The following is a 17,249-nucleotide window of genomic DNA, read 5'->3' on the forward strand; positions in this document are numbered from 1 at the left end:
ACCCTGACACCTATGGTCAATTAATCTTTGACAAGGAGGCAAAAACATAAGATGGGAAAAGGAAAGTCTATTCAGCAAGCATTGCTGGGAAACCCGGACAGCTGTATGCAAAGCAATGAAACTAGAACACACCATCACACCATGCACAAAAATAAACTCCAAATGGCTGAAAGACTTAAATATACGACAGGACACCATCAAACTCCTAGAAGAAAACATAGTCAAAACACTCTCTGACATCAACATCATGAATATTTTCTCAGGGCAGTCTCCCAAAGCAATAGAAATTAGAGCAAAAATAAACCCATGGGACCTAATCAAACTGAAAAGCTTTTGCACAGCAAAGGAAACCCAAAAGAAAACAAAAAGACAACTTACAGAATGGGAGAAAATAGTTTCAAATGATGCAACGGACAAGGGCTTAATCTCTAGAATATATAAGCAACTTATACAACCAACAGCAAAAAAGCCAATCAATCAATGGAAAAATGGGCAAAAGACCTGAATAGACTTTCTCCAAGAAGATATACAGATGGCCAACAAACACATGAAAAAATGCTAACATCGCTGATTATAAGAGAAATGCAAATCAAAACTACCATGAGATACCACCTCACACCAGTCAGAATGGCCATCATTAATAAATCCACAAATAACAAGTGCTGGAGAGGCTGTGGAGAAAAGGGAACCCTCCTGCACTGTGGTGGGAATGTAAACTGGTACAGCCACTATGGAGAACAGTTTGGAGATACCTTAGAAATCTATACATAGAACTTCCATATGACCCCGCAATCCCACTCTTGGGCATCTATCCGGACAAAGCTCTACTTAAAAGAGACACATGCACCCGCATGTTCATTGCAGCACTATTCACAATAGCCAGGACGTGGAAACAACCCAAATGTCCATCGACAGATGATTGGATTCGGAAGATGTGGTATACATACACAATGGAATACTACTCAGCCATAAAAAAGGATGACATCATGCCATTTGCAGCAACATGGATGGAACTAGAGAATCTCATCCTGAGTGAAATGAGCCAGAAAGACAAAGACAAATACCATATGATATCACTTATAACTGGAATCTAATATCCAGCACAAATGAACATCTCCTCAGAAAAGAAAATCATGGACTTGGAGAAGAGACTTGTGGTTGCCTGATGGGAGGGGGAGGGAGTGGGAGGGATCGGGAGCTTGGGCTTATCAGACACAACCTAGGATAGAGTTACAAGGAGATCCTGTTGAATAGCATTGAGAACTATGTCTAGATACTCATGTAAAAGAAAAAAAAAAAAAAAAAAAAGAAATAGGTTGCATTTCTGTATACCAGCAATGAAATATGAGAAAAGGAATATAAAAGTAGCATATCTTTTAAAATCCCACCCCAAAAATTAAATATCTTGGAATAAACCCTACCAAGGAGGTGAAAGACTTATAACCCGAGAACTATAAAAGTTAATCAAGGAAATTAAAGAGGATTCAAAGAAATGGAAAGATATTTCCTACTCTTGGATTGGAAGAAATAATATCATTAAAATGGCCATACTACCTAAAGCAATCTACAAATTCAATGCAATCCTTATCAAATTACCCATGACATTTTTCACGGAACTACAACAAACAATCCAAAAATTTATATGGAACCATAAAAGACCTGGAATTGCCAAAGCAATCCTGAGGAAAACAAACAAACAAAAAATAAGCAGGAGGCATAACTCTCCCAGACTTCAGACAATATTACAAAGCCACAGTAATCAAGACAGTGTGGTACTGGTACAAAAACAGACTTACGGAAAAATGGATCAGAATAGAAAACCCAGAAATAAACCCAGATACCTATGGTCAATTAATCTTTGATAATGGAGGCAAGAATATAAAATGGGGAAAAGACAGTCTCTTCAGCAAATGGTGCTGGGAAAACTGGACAGCTGCATGTAAATCAATGAAATTGGAACACACCCTCACACCATGCACAAAAATAAACTCAAAATGGCTGATATACTTTTGATACACATTAATACTATAATAGCACCTGGAGCACTATAATACTATAGTGGCAAGTGGGAGATGTGGGGAGCACTGTAGATCCCTTATTTACAAACTCACAACCAAAGAGTATGTTAAAATTAATGGTATGTTTAAAAGAAAGCATGTTACAGGAGAGTGAGTCTTGGATCAAATTTTGGCAGATGTATTAATATTTATTCCTAAGCCCCCCCCCAAAAAAAAAACAAATGCAAAGATATTTCAAAGGTAGAATGGGCCAGCCTTATAGAAATGAAAAGTTAAAAGTTGAGGACCAGTGGGATTCAAAATCTGAAGCTGAAGCTGGGCTTGCCAGAACCTTACTCCTTATTTATCACCTATTCCTTACACTAAGTGACAAACCCACTGGAGTAAATTCACATGCCGGCCGCAGTGTAAGTAACCACATCTGAAAGTTATTGATTCCTGATTGGGATTCCCAACTGGTGATTAACTACCCCTAAAGGGTAGATCCCTAATTAGGATACTTCGAATGTTAACTAACTGCTGCTAAATGGCCAGACCATGGTTAACGTGTATCCATACATCATACTGTTTGTAGCTAAATACAGCATAATTATTCTTCCAATCTCCCAAGCTACACTCAGCAGAGGCAAGATTGTCACAGCCAACTGCCTTACCTATCAACAGATTCTAACAAGCCTAACTGAGTAATCATCTCTCCAATTTGGCTTCTTATCTCTAGAGCCACGGGCTTAGTTTCAGTTTATTGGGAATGTTCTTTGAATGACAGTAATATCCTCCTCCCTGCCCACCTTAACCTTCTCTTCTTATGGTTCACTCTCCTTCACTCTAAAAAAGTCTTTCCCTGCCACTTCCTGGCATAAACTCTTCTCAGGACCCCAATGGCCTTTTGTATAATATCCAGTCTCCTTAACTGAACTCAAGCCACTTATCCGTATGGACATCTATGCTTCAGCTTTCCTACACTTTTCACAGTTTCTCAAACACTGTGACCTAGCTTCTCCCTCAGGCCACTGGCAGAGGCATCCTTCCTGGTTTTGTTATCTGGGAAACATTATTTCTTACCTTAAGGCCTCATCTATGCGGCCTTCTCTGTGAAGGACACAGGTATTATTTGTTCAGGCCTTTATGCTCCCACAGCCCTTCCTGTTTATATTCATTGATAGCAGCTACTTTGTTATGTAAATTAGGATTTTAAGATGCAATACAGGATGCCCTGTCACTTGAATTTCAGATGAATAATGGAATATTTTTGTTGTTTGTAGGTAACATGCAATATTAGGAACATACTTATACTAAGCCTTATCGGTTATATATCTGAATTTCAAATTTAACTGAGCATCCTAACTTTTGTTTGCTGAGTCTGGTAAACTAGCTGTGCTGTAAGTCAACTGTTTACACATCTATTACTTATTCTTCCCTATGAGCTCCTTGAAGGCACTTGTATCCAAGAGAGCAGCTAGACTCCAGGCCTGGCATCAGGCTCCTCCTCACCAGTAATGTTTGAATAGATGCAAAAAGGAAAAAAGATCAAGAGAGAAATGAATGTCATTGTCTTTTCCAACCTGAGAAGATTAAAAACAAAAACTTGGGGTGTTTCTCCATAGGTGAGAACAATCCTTATACTGGCAATATTTTAGAAGTCAAAAACTATTCCAAAATGAGGGATGACAAATTCGGGGGCAGAGTAGATGGATATTTCCCAGTGTGGAAGCCAAAAGTTATGTCTAACATATGAAAACAACAATAACAATGAAATGATAGTAGTTATATAGAATCCATATCAATACACTTTCCAGGCATCCCCACTGAATCCTCACAAACCCTAGGAGGAGGTGCTCACTGCAAGGGCCTGGACTCTTCCACTCTCTGTTCTTGTGTCATGTTAGCTCTGATTCCATTTCCTTCCCAAAGGCTCCCACCAGGGAGGCCAATTGGGTAGGAGAACTGTTCAAAGCCCCACCTTGTAAACAGAAGATAATGCATGAAGTTGCCAGGTTTCTGCGAGGGATTTGGATTCAGTCCCACTTCTTTGGGAAGCTTTCTTTGCCTATAAGGATTCTCAGACTTGCACTTTTGTCTCAGTCTTGCAGTCATAAAACTGTCTTGACAAAAAGTTTAAGGGCTTATGACTCTGGGACATAAAGAAATGTTTGAGGATGGGAAAGGGGATAACAGCATGCAAGATTCTGTATGGAATGGACCAGACAGTAACCCCCCTCCACTGCCTTTCCCTGAGCCCGTGGTGGGAGACCATTCAAAAAGCCAACAACTTAGGAAAAAGCCCTTAAATTGACATTGTTCGGGTATGAATGGATCCAATTGGCTTTAAATGTTTTGTTCCCCACATAATTCCTATTTTAGGTAGATTGGTTACTATAGAGACTAGAGCCGCCCTCATTATGGATGGTCAAGAGAGGACATGGTGACTAATGGTTAGAGCAGAGGTCTAGGGTCCAAGGTCCTAGTCTTGGCTCAACCACAGACTCACTGTGAGACTGTCCATCACAAACTGCCTATGCTGCCCTCCTGCCTTAATGGAACAGGAGGGAGGAATATCTGTGCTGGACCCCTTTGGAGAGTGACATTCGTATATTTTGTCTTTGGGAGTGGGGGAAATGGAAAGAATGGGAATGAAGGAAAGAAATTCTAATATAAAGTGAATTTAAGAAAATATTGAACTTGGAAGGTTGTTGTTGATCTGCTGAATAACCAACTTGCAAGTGGGAAGTGACCACTCATCACAGCATCACCTCTGGAGCTGGGATATGGGCAATAGTGTCTTGGGGTATTTTTAAAAAGCGTGTGTGGGAGTTCCCGTCGTGGCTCAGTGGTTAACGAATCTGACTAGGAACCATGAGACTGCGGGGTCAATCCCTGGCCTTGCTCAGTGGGTTAAGGATCCGGCGTTGCCGTGAGCTGTGGTGTAGGTTACAGACGCGGCTCGGATCCCGCGTTGCTGTGGCTCTGATGTAGGCCGGCAGCAACAGCTCCGATTAGACCCCTAGCCTGGGAACCTCCATATGCCATGGGAGCGGCCCTAGAAAAAAGGCAAAAAGACAAAAAAAAAGTGTGTGTATATAGGTATCATACATGTGCAACCTCAAACTCCTAATGGTAAGCTATAAAGGCTACAATTTATAAATATATATACATGATTTAGCCCTATCTTTAAAAAATTATTTCGTTTTCTAGCACCTTATGGCACATACTTTGATTTTTTAAAAACAACTTTTTATTATGGAGATTTTTTGGACATAAAGCTGAGATGCTAAGAGTATAAAGCACTTCCATATATCCATTACCCATCTTCAATAATCACCCACATTCTGTCATTGTTGTTTCATCTCATCTTTATTTTTCTTTTCTGGACTATGTTAGAGCAAATCCCAGACAACATATCATTTTACTTGTAAAATATGATAGGTTTACTTTCTTTAAGAGATGAAGGCTTTCTTTACATTACAACAATACACTATTATCATACTCAGCAGAATATGCAATTCCTAATTATTATCTAATACTAATCATGTTCAATCCCAGATAGTCTCAAAAATACCCTTTTTATAGTCAGTTGCGATTAGAATTCAGATACGGCCCAGGCTTTGCATTTGTTTACATCTCTTAACTATGTAATAATCTATAATAATTCCCCCCCTTGTATGTATGTGTCTGTGTGTCTTATCATCATCACTATCACTGTATTTTGCTGAACCATTTCAAAGTCAGTAACATTTTGCCCTTAAATATTTTAACACATTGCATTTTCCCTAAGGATGGGGCATTATCTTACAAAGACACTTTATAAATATCACATTGAGGAAATTTAACACTAATATTGTATTAATACTATTATCTATTATTCATTCTATGTTCAATTACCCCACTTGTCCTAATAATGACCTTGGTAGCTTTCTTTAAAAAATAATCTAGGAGCACATAATCAAATGTTGCATTTAGTCATGTCTTTTAGTTTCTTTTAATCTAGAATACTCCCCAGAAGTTCCTGTTGTCGGCACTGAGGAAACAAATCTGACTAGTATCCATCCCTGGTCTCACTCAATAGATTAAGGATCCTGCATTGCCCAGAGCTGTGGTGTAGGCTGCAGACACGGCTCAGGTCTGGTGTTGCTGTGGCTGTGGTGTAGCTGCAGCTCTGATTCAAGCCCTAGCCTAGGAACCTCCAAATGCTGCAGGTGTGGCCCTAAAAAGCAAAATAATAATAACATAAATAGAATACTTCCCAACTGTTTTTGTCTTTCATGATATTGAATATATTAAGCATCTAGGCCAATTGTTGGGCAAAATGACCCTCAGTTAGATTTTCCCCATTGTTTTTATTTATTTATTTATTTATTTTTTTTGTCTTATTGCCATTTCTTGGGCCGCTCCCGTGGCATATGGAGGTTCCCAGGCTAGGGGTCAAATCGGAGCTATAGCCACCGGCCTACGCCAGAGCCACAGCAACGCGGGATCGGACCCGCGTCTGCAACCTACACCACAGCTCACGGCAACGCCGGATCCTTAACCCACTGAGCAAGGGCAGGGACCGAACCTGCAACCTCATGGTTCCTAGTCGGATTCGTTAACCACTGTGCCACGACGGGAACTCCCTCTTTTTAGTTCTTGAAAGAACTACTGAAACAACTCTACATCTACCATACTTTGTTATAATTTGGAGCAAAGTTTCTACATGTTTGGTTTGAATTTGTTCCTTCTCCTACTGTTTTGCATTCCCTCTTCCCCTTTGGAGATGTTTGTTCTCAGAGCAGCACTTAACATCTATTTTTTATGTCCTTATGTGATATAACACTAAAGTTTATTTTCTGGGGTTTTTGCATGGTCTTAAGGATTTATCTGCAGCACTTATTCTTGGTCTTGCTCTTGAGATGTCTCCTTGTTTCAATTCAGAGAACAGCAGTGTGCAAGGGACAGGAGGTGGGTGACAGACATTGCTATCCTTGAAACACAGCCTAGCCTCTCCCACCTGGAAATTCTAATCCATCTCACACTGTGGAAACAGAAGGCACATGGATCTTGTATGTATTTCCAGTCATCAGAGCTGTGTCCACATATGTCCTCTGGTCCTTGGTGTAAACCCTACCATAGCCAAGAGAACTGGCTTTTTCTGGTCCCTGGTAACTACATATGGCTGATGTGGGTGAACCATGGAAGAGGTTATTGCATATTTTCTGGCCAGATGTCCTGGGGCCACTTAGCAGATACTGAATTGAGATTCCCTAAAAGAGTGTTGGAGGTTGGCAGCAGGGCACACACTGTTATAGTCTGCCATCTCCACGAGGGCCTTTGTGCCTATGCCAGCAGCCTCTTTCCTTCCTTTGCCATGGATGTGTATTCTGTCCAACCTTCTTTCTCATCACCAAGGAGACTGCTTGGGCTGGAGGCGTGCAGACGGTGCCCCAAGATTAGTCTCTGCTATAAGTCTACTTGTGTCCTTTGCACAGAGCTGTATATTACCTAGTAGGCAATTAGCAGAAGTTCAGGGAAGGAGGATGGGAAGGAAAAAATGCTCTCTGGTAGCGCAAACAGTGAATAGTTTTGGGTTACTAGAAAATCCCACTTTCCCATCCACTCTACTTTTCAGGTGTCATCCCATGCCAGATTTTGACAGACAACTATGTACCCCCAAAGGAAAACTGGACACTTGCCATGGGAACTAGGGGGCAAATCTACAATGTTCATGCTTTTCAGAGTTTTATAGGGGAAACGGAAAAGAACAATTGATGCAGGACAATAGTGACCTACTACCCCTAGTGACTAGGCATGAGATATTCACCATCATAATAATGATCACAGCTGCCTGCAATGGTTTGTCTACTTAATTCTCCCCACAGTGTTAAGTGGAGATTGCAGTTTCCATTTAAAGGGGAGGCTGCTAAAGCTCAGAGAGCTCTACGGTCACTCAGCTGACAGTGGAGGGCTAGGATTCTGATCCAGTTGTCTTCACCTTCAAACTACCAGCTTCGCCTATTCCTCCCCACTGCTTCCTCAACAGGCTTTGCTCTGCTGACTTGATGAGTGTCACAAGGAGTTTTCTCTAATTTATGTACCTAATCTCTCTACCACCTCCAATCTTATCATATTAAATTAGACTTAACAGCCAAAGGGCTTCTTCAGAAAGCAGATCACTGACTTGGCCAAGGATTGTTGATACAGATATAAATACAAGGAAATATATGTCTTTGTATAAAATTGGATTTTGTGTGTGTGTGTGTGTGTGTGTGTGTGTGTGTGTGTGTGTGTGTAATACATGTACGTATCTCATGCTAATGAGTCTAGAGGACAGGATGGAGGTATAGAAGGGTGAAACACAGCAATAATTGTTTTTAGCGTCTATGCTTTTCCCAAACAACTCATTTCTAGAGCCAAGTCTGCTTAACAGCTTTAGCTGCTGATGACTTGAAAGGATATACACGTAGAGATGGAAGGTGGAAGTGAAAGGGAGGTAGGAGTTCCCTTGTGGCATAGTGGGTTAAGGATCTGGCATTGCCACTGCTGTGGCTCACTGCTGTAGTGCAGGTTTGATCCCTGATTCCAGGAACTTCCACATGCCACAGGCATGGCAAAAAAAAAAAAAAAAAAAAAAAAAAAAAAGGAAAGAAAAGAAAAGGAAGGAAGAAAGAAAGGGAGGGGGTTAATGTAAGAAGACAGAAGGATGCTCCCAGGTATGTGAGGGGCAGGTGGAAAGGCCAAGGCTGCCTCTGTGTCTGGCTTTGTGACTCCCAGTCCAGCAGAGCTCTGGCTCTGGGCCTATGTATGGGAGAAGGGAGTCCGAAGTGGAGCCAGAGGTCTGGCTAGATCAGAAACTGAATCTCTCAAACGCTAAGAGAAAGAGATTCTTAGAGTTTGGAACTTGGGAAGTTTGTTTAGAAGGACTTCAGTGTAGGAAAGGAATCTCCAGAGTTGTCTTCATTCATCTTAGGTCTGCATCTTCATGCATATTATACTCCTGTGCTCCAATCTTTACAGCCAAAAGTTAAAAATGCCATGTCTTGGCTTTCCACAGTATGTTGAAGCAGTGGTTTTACCCCAGTGATCATCATCTACACATTATTGCTGGAGACACTGAAACAATTTGAAATCTATAGCAGGAAGAGGGGAATTGAGTCTCTCTATTTTCCATGCCTTTTCTAAGATACTCTCCTAGACACCCAAAACATCAAATTGTTATGGAAAGACTCTCTGAACACAGAGGGACTATTCAAATCTCAGATTATCCCTTTACACCCTGTGCGATATTGCCAATTTTCTCAGCCTCTCTGGGCCTCAATATACTCGTCTGTGAAATATAAAAAATAAAGCCTACTTCCTGGGCCTGGAAAGACAGAATGACATGATGTATGCCAAAATGCCCAGGCCTGTTCCCAACACACAGTGAGAATGGTTTCCTTCCTCTATGCTCCTATACTAATCTTTCCCTTTCTTCTTTTGCCATAACTCTTCTTAGTACTTTAGAAAGGCATTATCTATTTTTTATTTCTCCTGAAAGAACTGTTCTAATCTACCACACTGATTTGATGATGTTTATGAGAGTTTCTGAGAACTGTGCCAAGGAATGGGATGTTCTCATTCTACCCATGCACTTGCTGCAGTTCAGCAAAGGGGACAGACAGCCCAGCTCAGGTATATGCAGGCTAAGGAAGACCAACGGCACTAACAGAAGCCAAGTAGTCTCCCCACCAGGCAGAACCAAGGGGCCTGAAGTTAAAAGAAAAGGATATGTTTCCCAGACATCTGTTTCTGTTGGGGGTCATAGCACTGATCCTAGCCTCGAGGATCTGAATGCCTAATTGCTGGAGGCATCTCAAAAGAAATTTAATCAGTGAAAGCAGAAACAAATCAGTAGACAAGTTGGACCAAATGAGATGCCCTCCACTAGAGTCCTGTAATTGCCTGAGTTGGATTCCCATCAGACAAGATACCAAGTGAGAGAGTAGAAAGCTTTTTGTATCTGAAGTGAATAGAGACCTAGTGTAGGAAAATTACTAGAAAATCAAGGAAGGCAAATACAATGCTGAAAGATTTAATGTAGGCCTAGAGTGAATTTTTGTTTCTGCTCTAAAGTGTCCGCAGTAAACCTGTAATGATTTTGAAATAGGAGAATGACAACAATGACTGGTGGAGCAGAGACAGAGGTAAAGGGGGAGAGTAAGATGTGTTCCAAGTTAGAGCTGTAGATTTGACAATGTAGTTCTGGAACTTTATGATTTTGAAGTGTAACCGCCTTAAAGTAGTACAGCCTTCTCTCTCTCTCTTTCCGTGTGTGTGTGCGTGCAGGCGCGCGTGCACGTGCCTGCATGTGTATATGTGTACATGTATATGTGGCCAGTTAAGAGGGCTTGAAGGCAATTCCAAAGGAGGTGGTGTAAGGATGTTTTTCAGCAAAGCAGAGCCCTTGAACAAGTGTATAAAACTCATAAGGGACCGACCACTCTGAGCAAGATCCTTGCCTGAATGTACAAGTATTGGTGTGAGGGTACAGAACTTTGGAATCAGAGAGCTCTCTGGAATCCCAAATCTCGTCACCAACTATGTGGCTTTGGGCAAGATTCTTTTTTTTTTTTTTCTTTTTAGGGCCACTCCCGCAGCATATGGAGGTTCCCAGGCTAGGGGTCCAATCGGAGCTGCACCTGCCAGCCTACACCACAGCCATAGCAATGTCCAATCTGAGCCTCGTCTTCGACCTACACCACAGCTCACAGCAATGCTGGATCCTTAACCCGCTAAGTGAGGCCAGGGATCGAACCCACAACCTCATGGTTCCTAGTCGGATTTGCTTCCACTGTGCCACGATGGGAACTCCTGGGCAAGATTCTTAGTACCTCTGGATTCTGAGGTTCTGATCTGTAAAATGTTGAAAAGAATCCTTACCTCAATAATTCTTACACACACACACACACACACACACACACACACACACACGCACACACACGTAACTCAAAGGACTATTTTGAGGTTTAAGTAAGAATGTTTTTATTATAAGCTTTGTTTTACTCAAAGACCTAGACCTATTACTTCTGAATCATTTTTTCCAGGCCAGTCTCTCTCTCCACACCTCAAATCACTCTTCTAACTCTCCTGTTTCAATCACCTGGCAAATACTAACCAAACACCCACCATATATTCTGCTCCCAACACAGCCTTTTGAACCCAAAGTAAAGGTCAAACCAGAATTCTTGTTCTAAAGACGAAGCCAAGAGGAGATACAAGAGGTGGGTGGTAGGGCTGGATGTGACTCAAATTGGGACACTGGTGGAAATGGGTTTGGGTGCTCTGCTGCCTCCCTTACACGGATGTACTGGTTTCTTCCTGGGGCAGGCACTGATCATGGTCTTCTCAAGGCCGTTCGCCCCACATTTCACTTCCAGATTTTGTAATAAATGAATGTGCCTTGTTATTGGGAAGGGTAGGCCTCTCTCCTAACCTTAGGAGAGTGAGTCATGGTTACTTTTAGCCCACAGTAACCGCACTCCCCTTTGCAAGTGACTGGTTTAAAGGAAGGCTTGAAGCTTCTGCTAAGAATTTCACTTTCATAGTAAAAGTCACAGATGTAGCTTGCAAAAGCTAAGTGCAAGTGATACCTGAAACTGCAAGCCATTTTGGGGCCAAGAGACAAAAAACACAAGGATTAAAAAGTGAATAACCAAAGATGGAGAGAGTGGGGGATAGAAGACAGAAAGAACCTGGATTCTTGATGACATAACAGAGCCTTGAACTGCTAAACTTCTTATCAGGTGAGATGAGTAAATGTGTGTATTGCCTAAGTCACTCTTAATTGGATTTTATGTTACTTGCAACTAAAACATTCCTATCTGATATTCCTTCCTTCTGAACAGCAACCCTCTCTGAAGTGCTGCAAGGTCATACTGCAACCTTCCTCATAGTCCAACAGCTGGCTGCCGAGGATCCCTGCTAAGGTATTAGCTGGACTTAGGGGATGTTTTCATCAAAGAGTATATATATATTGGCCGTGCCTGTGGCATGAGGGATCCAACCTATACTACAGCACCGACAACGCTGAATCCTTAACCTCTTGAGCCACCTGGGAATTCCAAAGAATATTTTAATTTTAACATAGGATATCTGGGACCAGAAAAATTTTGTAGAGACAAGGCATAAAACCATGATGGTGGAATGACAGGTTGTGGGATGGATACTTTGCAGAAGACTGAGAGTCTTCATTTCTGGCCCTTCACACTCAGTGTGTAAATGACCATCTGGTCTACCTACATTTGCTCCCGAGAGCCTTGCTTTACCTCATGCACCTCATGTACTCAAAGTGTGGTCCACCAGCAGTACTAGCATCACCTGAGGACTTTTAAAAATACAAAATCTCATGCCCCTACCCCTGTTGAATCAGAACCCAAATTTTAACAAAGATCTCCAAGTGACTTATATGCACATTAAAATTTGAGAAGCCACCCCCCTCCCCCAACCCAGAAGACAGACTTGCTAGAGTTAGAAAAAGATCAGTTTGCTAGTACTAGGCGAAGATAGGGCAAGGCACAACGTTCATATTGTCTTCTTATCCAGCTGTAGAGATCTGGGGTAGACCAGATTTACTGAATATATGGGTAATTCTTTCAAAGTCATCTGAACATAGAGACCAGAACCACCTAACACAATTCATTTGTTTCAAGATCTTATTTCTGAAATAGACATGAGTTAGGCAGAAATTGAGAGACATAACAGAGATGGAAATAGCGGTGGTGTGGTCTAAGGAAGGGCCCACTGGAGCCAGACATGTTCTCACATTACTGGCCCTCAATTAGGGGGCTTCATGTCAGGGTTCACCCATCCCTCAAAGACTCAGAATCTCATTATTGGCAGTGCCTGGTGATCAGATGATAAGAGTTATCTACATCAATAAAAAGAAACATTAGTCCACATGAGACTCAAGAATGTAACAAAATTAATTAAATAAAATATACAGCCATCACATGGGCAGGAAAGCTTTCTTTGGCCTGGTCCAGAGAATTTCCTATGTGATAAGCTTCATGGTAACCCAAGAAATAACCAGAATCATCTTACTGATTTATCAGGAGACAACCCTAAAACTAGAACCAGAATTCTTGAAAATCCCTATAATCTGTTCCTTTTTTTTTTTTTTTAAGGCTGACTTACATGGGAGGCAAAATCAAAATGAGAAGGATGCTTTGTGTGCATGGAATTATTAAGAGGTGAAAACATAGAAAGATAACTCCTTCACTCACAAAGTACAACCCATGTGTTGGGATTTGCTGGTGGGTTGTAACCAGTTGTGAAGTAGTCACTAGCAATTTATACCTTAAAATGAAAGGTTTGAAGTTTATGAATGATGTACTGTACTGGAGATCCCCCAAACTACCCTCAGGCTCAATGATTTTCTAGGACTTACAAGATTCACATACTGTTATACCCACGGCTATTTATTAAAGTGAAAGGATACTCATTAATATCAGCATGGGGAAAGGTGCATGAGGTAAGCCAGGAGAAACCAGAATACAAGCTGTCAGACGTCCCCTCCCAGTAGAAGAACATGAGGATGCACTTAATTTCCCAGCAGTTGTGTCTGACAATACATATAAAGGGTTGCCAACCAAGGAAGCTCCTCTGAGTCTTGGCATTAGGTTTTTGCTTTTGTTTTTAAACCTGAACAGCATCTGAATTAGGATCACCAGTAACAAGGCTACTGTGAGACAAACAGTAGTGACAGTCTGAACTATAGTTGTGGAAATGGAAAGGAGAAGAGACCTACTCAGAACAATTCAGATATGGAATCTATGGACTAAACTCTGGTAAACAGTGCCATGTCGGAGAAAGGAATGGAAAAGGGGTTGAGAGTCCCACATGCTCTAAGATTTGGAGTATAAAGTGACTCAGGTGACTGCCGTGCTACTATAGGAAATAGGGAAAATGGAAAATAGGCACTGGAGACTTTTTGAGGAGGGGCAGGTGTGTGGGGGTGGATCAGAGATTATCTACTAGATTTAGAAATGGTGAGTCTGAAATACCAATAGAATGTCTGAATGGTGTCCATCAGGACATTTGACAAATGAGCCTATAATTTGGGAGAGGGCTAAAGCTTGAGACCCCTTAGCATTGAGGTTCTGTAGAACTAAACGACATTATCTTCTTCGGATAGTTTTTCCAAAAAAGACATACAAATGGCTAACAGGCACATGAAAAGATGCTCAACATCACTAATTATCAGAGAAATGCAAATCAAACTCACAAGGAGGTATCGCCTCACACCTATCAGAATGACCATCATCAAAAAGTCTACAAATAACAAATGTTGGTGAGAATGAGGAGAAAAGGGAACCCTCCTTCACTGTTGGGAGTGTAAATCAGTGCAGCCACTCCAAAACACAGTATGGATATTTCTTAAAAAGCTAAAAATACAACAAGCATATGACCTAGCAATTCTGCTCCTGAGTATATACCTGGAAAAAAAAATGAAAACAAGAATTCAAAAAGATACATACATCCCAGTGTTCACAGCAGCCCTGTTTACAATAGCCAAGACATGGAAACGACCTAAATGCCCATCAAGAGATGACTGGATTAGGATGTTTCTCTCTCTCTCTCTCTCTTTCTCTCTCTCTCTCTCTCTCTCTCTCTCACACACACACACACATACACACACACACACACACCCAGGAATATTACTCAGTCATAAAAAGAATGAAATATTGCTGTTTGCAGCAATGGATGGGCCTAGAGAATATTATGCTTAGTAAAATGTCAGAGAAAGACAAATACTGTATGTTATTACTTATATATGGAATCTAAAAAAAAAAAATACGTGTGAATGTATACACAAAACAGAAAGACTCACAGATACAGAAAACAACCTTGTGATTACCAAAGGGAAGGGAAGGATAGAGGGACAAGTCAGGGGTATAAGATTAACAGATACAGACTATAATATATAAAATAGATAAGCAACAAGTATATACTGCATAACACAGGGAATTATACCCATTATCTTATAATAACCTGAATGGTATATGACCTGCAAAAATATGTACTAACTATCCTGTACACCTGAAACTAACTGTAAATCAACTATACTTCAATTTAAAAAAAATTAAAGAGAATATAAAGGGAGAAGAGAGGCTGTCCTGAGAAGTGTGGGGATGCCAATATTTAAGTGACAGGCAAGGAAGAGCCGTCAAAAAAAGTTAGAGAAGAGAAGCAGAGACAACTTGTGTCAGAAGCCAAGGCAGCAAAGGGAGTCCAGAATTCTGACATTTCTTGAGAAGTCAAGCAGGATGTCGGAGGGAGACTGCTGAGCCTGGTTGGCAGCAAAGAAAGCCAATCCTTCATGACCTTGAGGGGGACGTTGGCCAGAGTTCAGGGATTAGGGAATAAGTGAATACTGAGAAAGCAGAGGACAGAGACTCTCTCCCCCAAGCCTCGAGGGGAAGTGGGAACTCTTGTGGATGTGGTAGTTGGGGGGTGGGACATGGATATGACAAATGGGCAGCAACCAAATGCAAAATGCTGACCCAGAGAGCACCCCAAAACTGAAAAGCTTAGAAAAGTAGGTCCCCCAAAGGCCCCAGATGATGACAAGATTTTTTTTTCTCACAAAGTTGGGGCAGCCACTTTGAAAAAAAGCTTTAAAAGCTGATGATACTATGAATGTCCCTCAGAGACCACAGGGAAAACGATCCCACAATCAATTACCATCTAGGCACTCCTCACTCCTCACGGAATTTGGCGGGTCCTTGGGTGCTGCGTTCCAGTTCAGGATCTCCACTCTTCAGATTAAAGAGTCATTACAACTCTGTTTATTTTAGAAAAGATTAATGGTTCCCCCTTCTCATTTCTCAAGAACAGACTTTCATCTGCATAGAGTGAGTCATTAAATATATCGGCTCAACCGCTTCGACTGCAAGATTACAGATATAAAAATCATCCGATTTTGACAGAAAACAGCTGCAGCGTTTCTCATTGAGTCCACAATCACGTGTGGATAAAGATAGGGAATGTGACTGGTAAAGTTTTCTTGATAGAAACACAGGATCTCCACCCTAAACAGCAATCTTCCCAAGACCCTCCAACAAGTCACCTTCTCTAAGAGGTCTCTCAGTGAATTCAGGCCAAGTCAACTTAATTCAGTTCAACTTACTTTCATGAGCTACTCCTATGAACAGAGTGGAATATGAAAGATGAACAGGAAGGAATATTTATGCTTAGAAATTTACAGTCTATCAGCCTAAACCCACTAAAAACTAAGACTTTGTGGTGGAGGTGTTTAGGGAAAGAGCATTGGAAGGCAAGCTCAGCCCTCGGGCAAGACTTTCTGAAGGGGATGGTGTTGGAACTCAATATGAAGACCTTGGGTTCTATGTGTGTATGCATACGTGTGCATGCTCACTCATGCATGTATACACATAGGTGTATAGGAATGATTTAGAGGGAACGTGAAATATTTAAGTACATACATGGAGGCAGAGAACTGCAGTGCATAGGTAATTTGTAGGAAAATCAGAGTTGGAGGAAGTTTTAGGTCCAGACATTCACACAATTTGATGTGTGTTAGCTCTACCTAGGCAACTTGTGACAATTTCATCAGCTCAGGCCTTGCCCCTGGATTTCATAAGCTAAGCTGCTGGGACTTGAAGATGTTAATGATTATCCAAGGTCATACTGCTCATTAATTAGCAGCAGCGCTGGCTGGAGAACCTGTTTTCAGGGAAGGACAATTTTTTCTTTCCCTTTTTGAAGGGACCTGAGATTTGTAAGAGTGAAGACTAAAGAAGCAGTTCTATGGAAAGACTGGATGAAAGGTTAAGGAAATTGGGATATTTCTATTAGCATACAGAGTCACTGAAGATTTCAGAGGGAGAATATTTCAGATGGAAAGTCTGGGGATTGTCAAACTAATCAGAGATGTGATCGAAGAATAAAATTTGTGGTTTGCCTGTTGACTGAAGATAGAATCACAACTGGTTTACAGATTTCATATCTTCCCAGCCAGCAAAGCCCTCTTACCCTTGTCTGAAGCACATTCCTCTTAAAGCCCACAGAGGCCATGTTTTTTTCTTCCTGACATAAATAACAAAATATCTATGAGAAAATATCACTTCATCAAGCATCTTTCAAAACAGTTCATTAAACCCTTGGAATGCATAGTCAGTAAGAGGATTGCAAATTTTGAATCTAACTTCTGGCCCAAGGGCAATATATGCCCATCCTCTCCATCCCACCTCATGTGGAGCA

General features: G+C 41.3%; 1 protein-coding gene across 7 annotated transcripts in view; it reads right to left on the minus strand.

Moving 5' to 3' along the window:
• ANKRD55 (ankyrin repeat domain 55) overlaps positions 1-17,249 on the minus strand; it is a 431,118-nt gene that overhangs the window by 148,539 nt on the left and 265,330 nt on the right. The gene's annotated exons all lie outside the window — the stretch shown is intronic.

The sequence above is a fragment of the Sus scrofa genome, chromosome 16 (assembly GCF_000003025.6).
Source record: "Sus scrofa isolate TJ Tabasco breed Duroc chromosome 16, Sscrofa11.1, whole genome shotgun sequence".
Classification (NCBI taxonomy): domain Eukaryota; kingdom Metazoa; phylum Chordata; class Mammalia; order Artiodactyla; family Suidae; genus Sus; species Sus scrofa.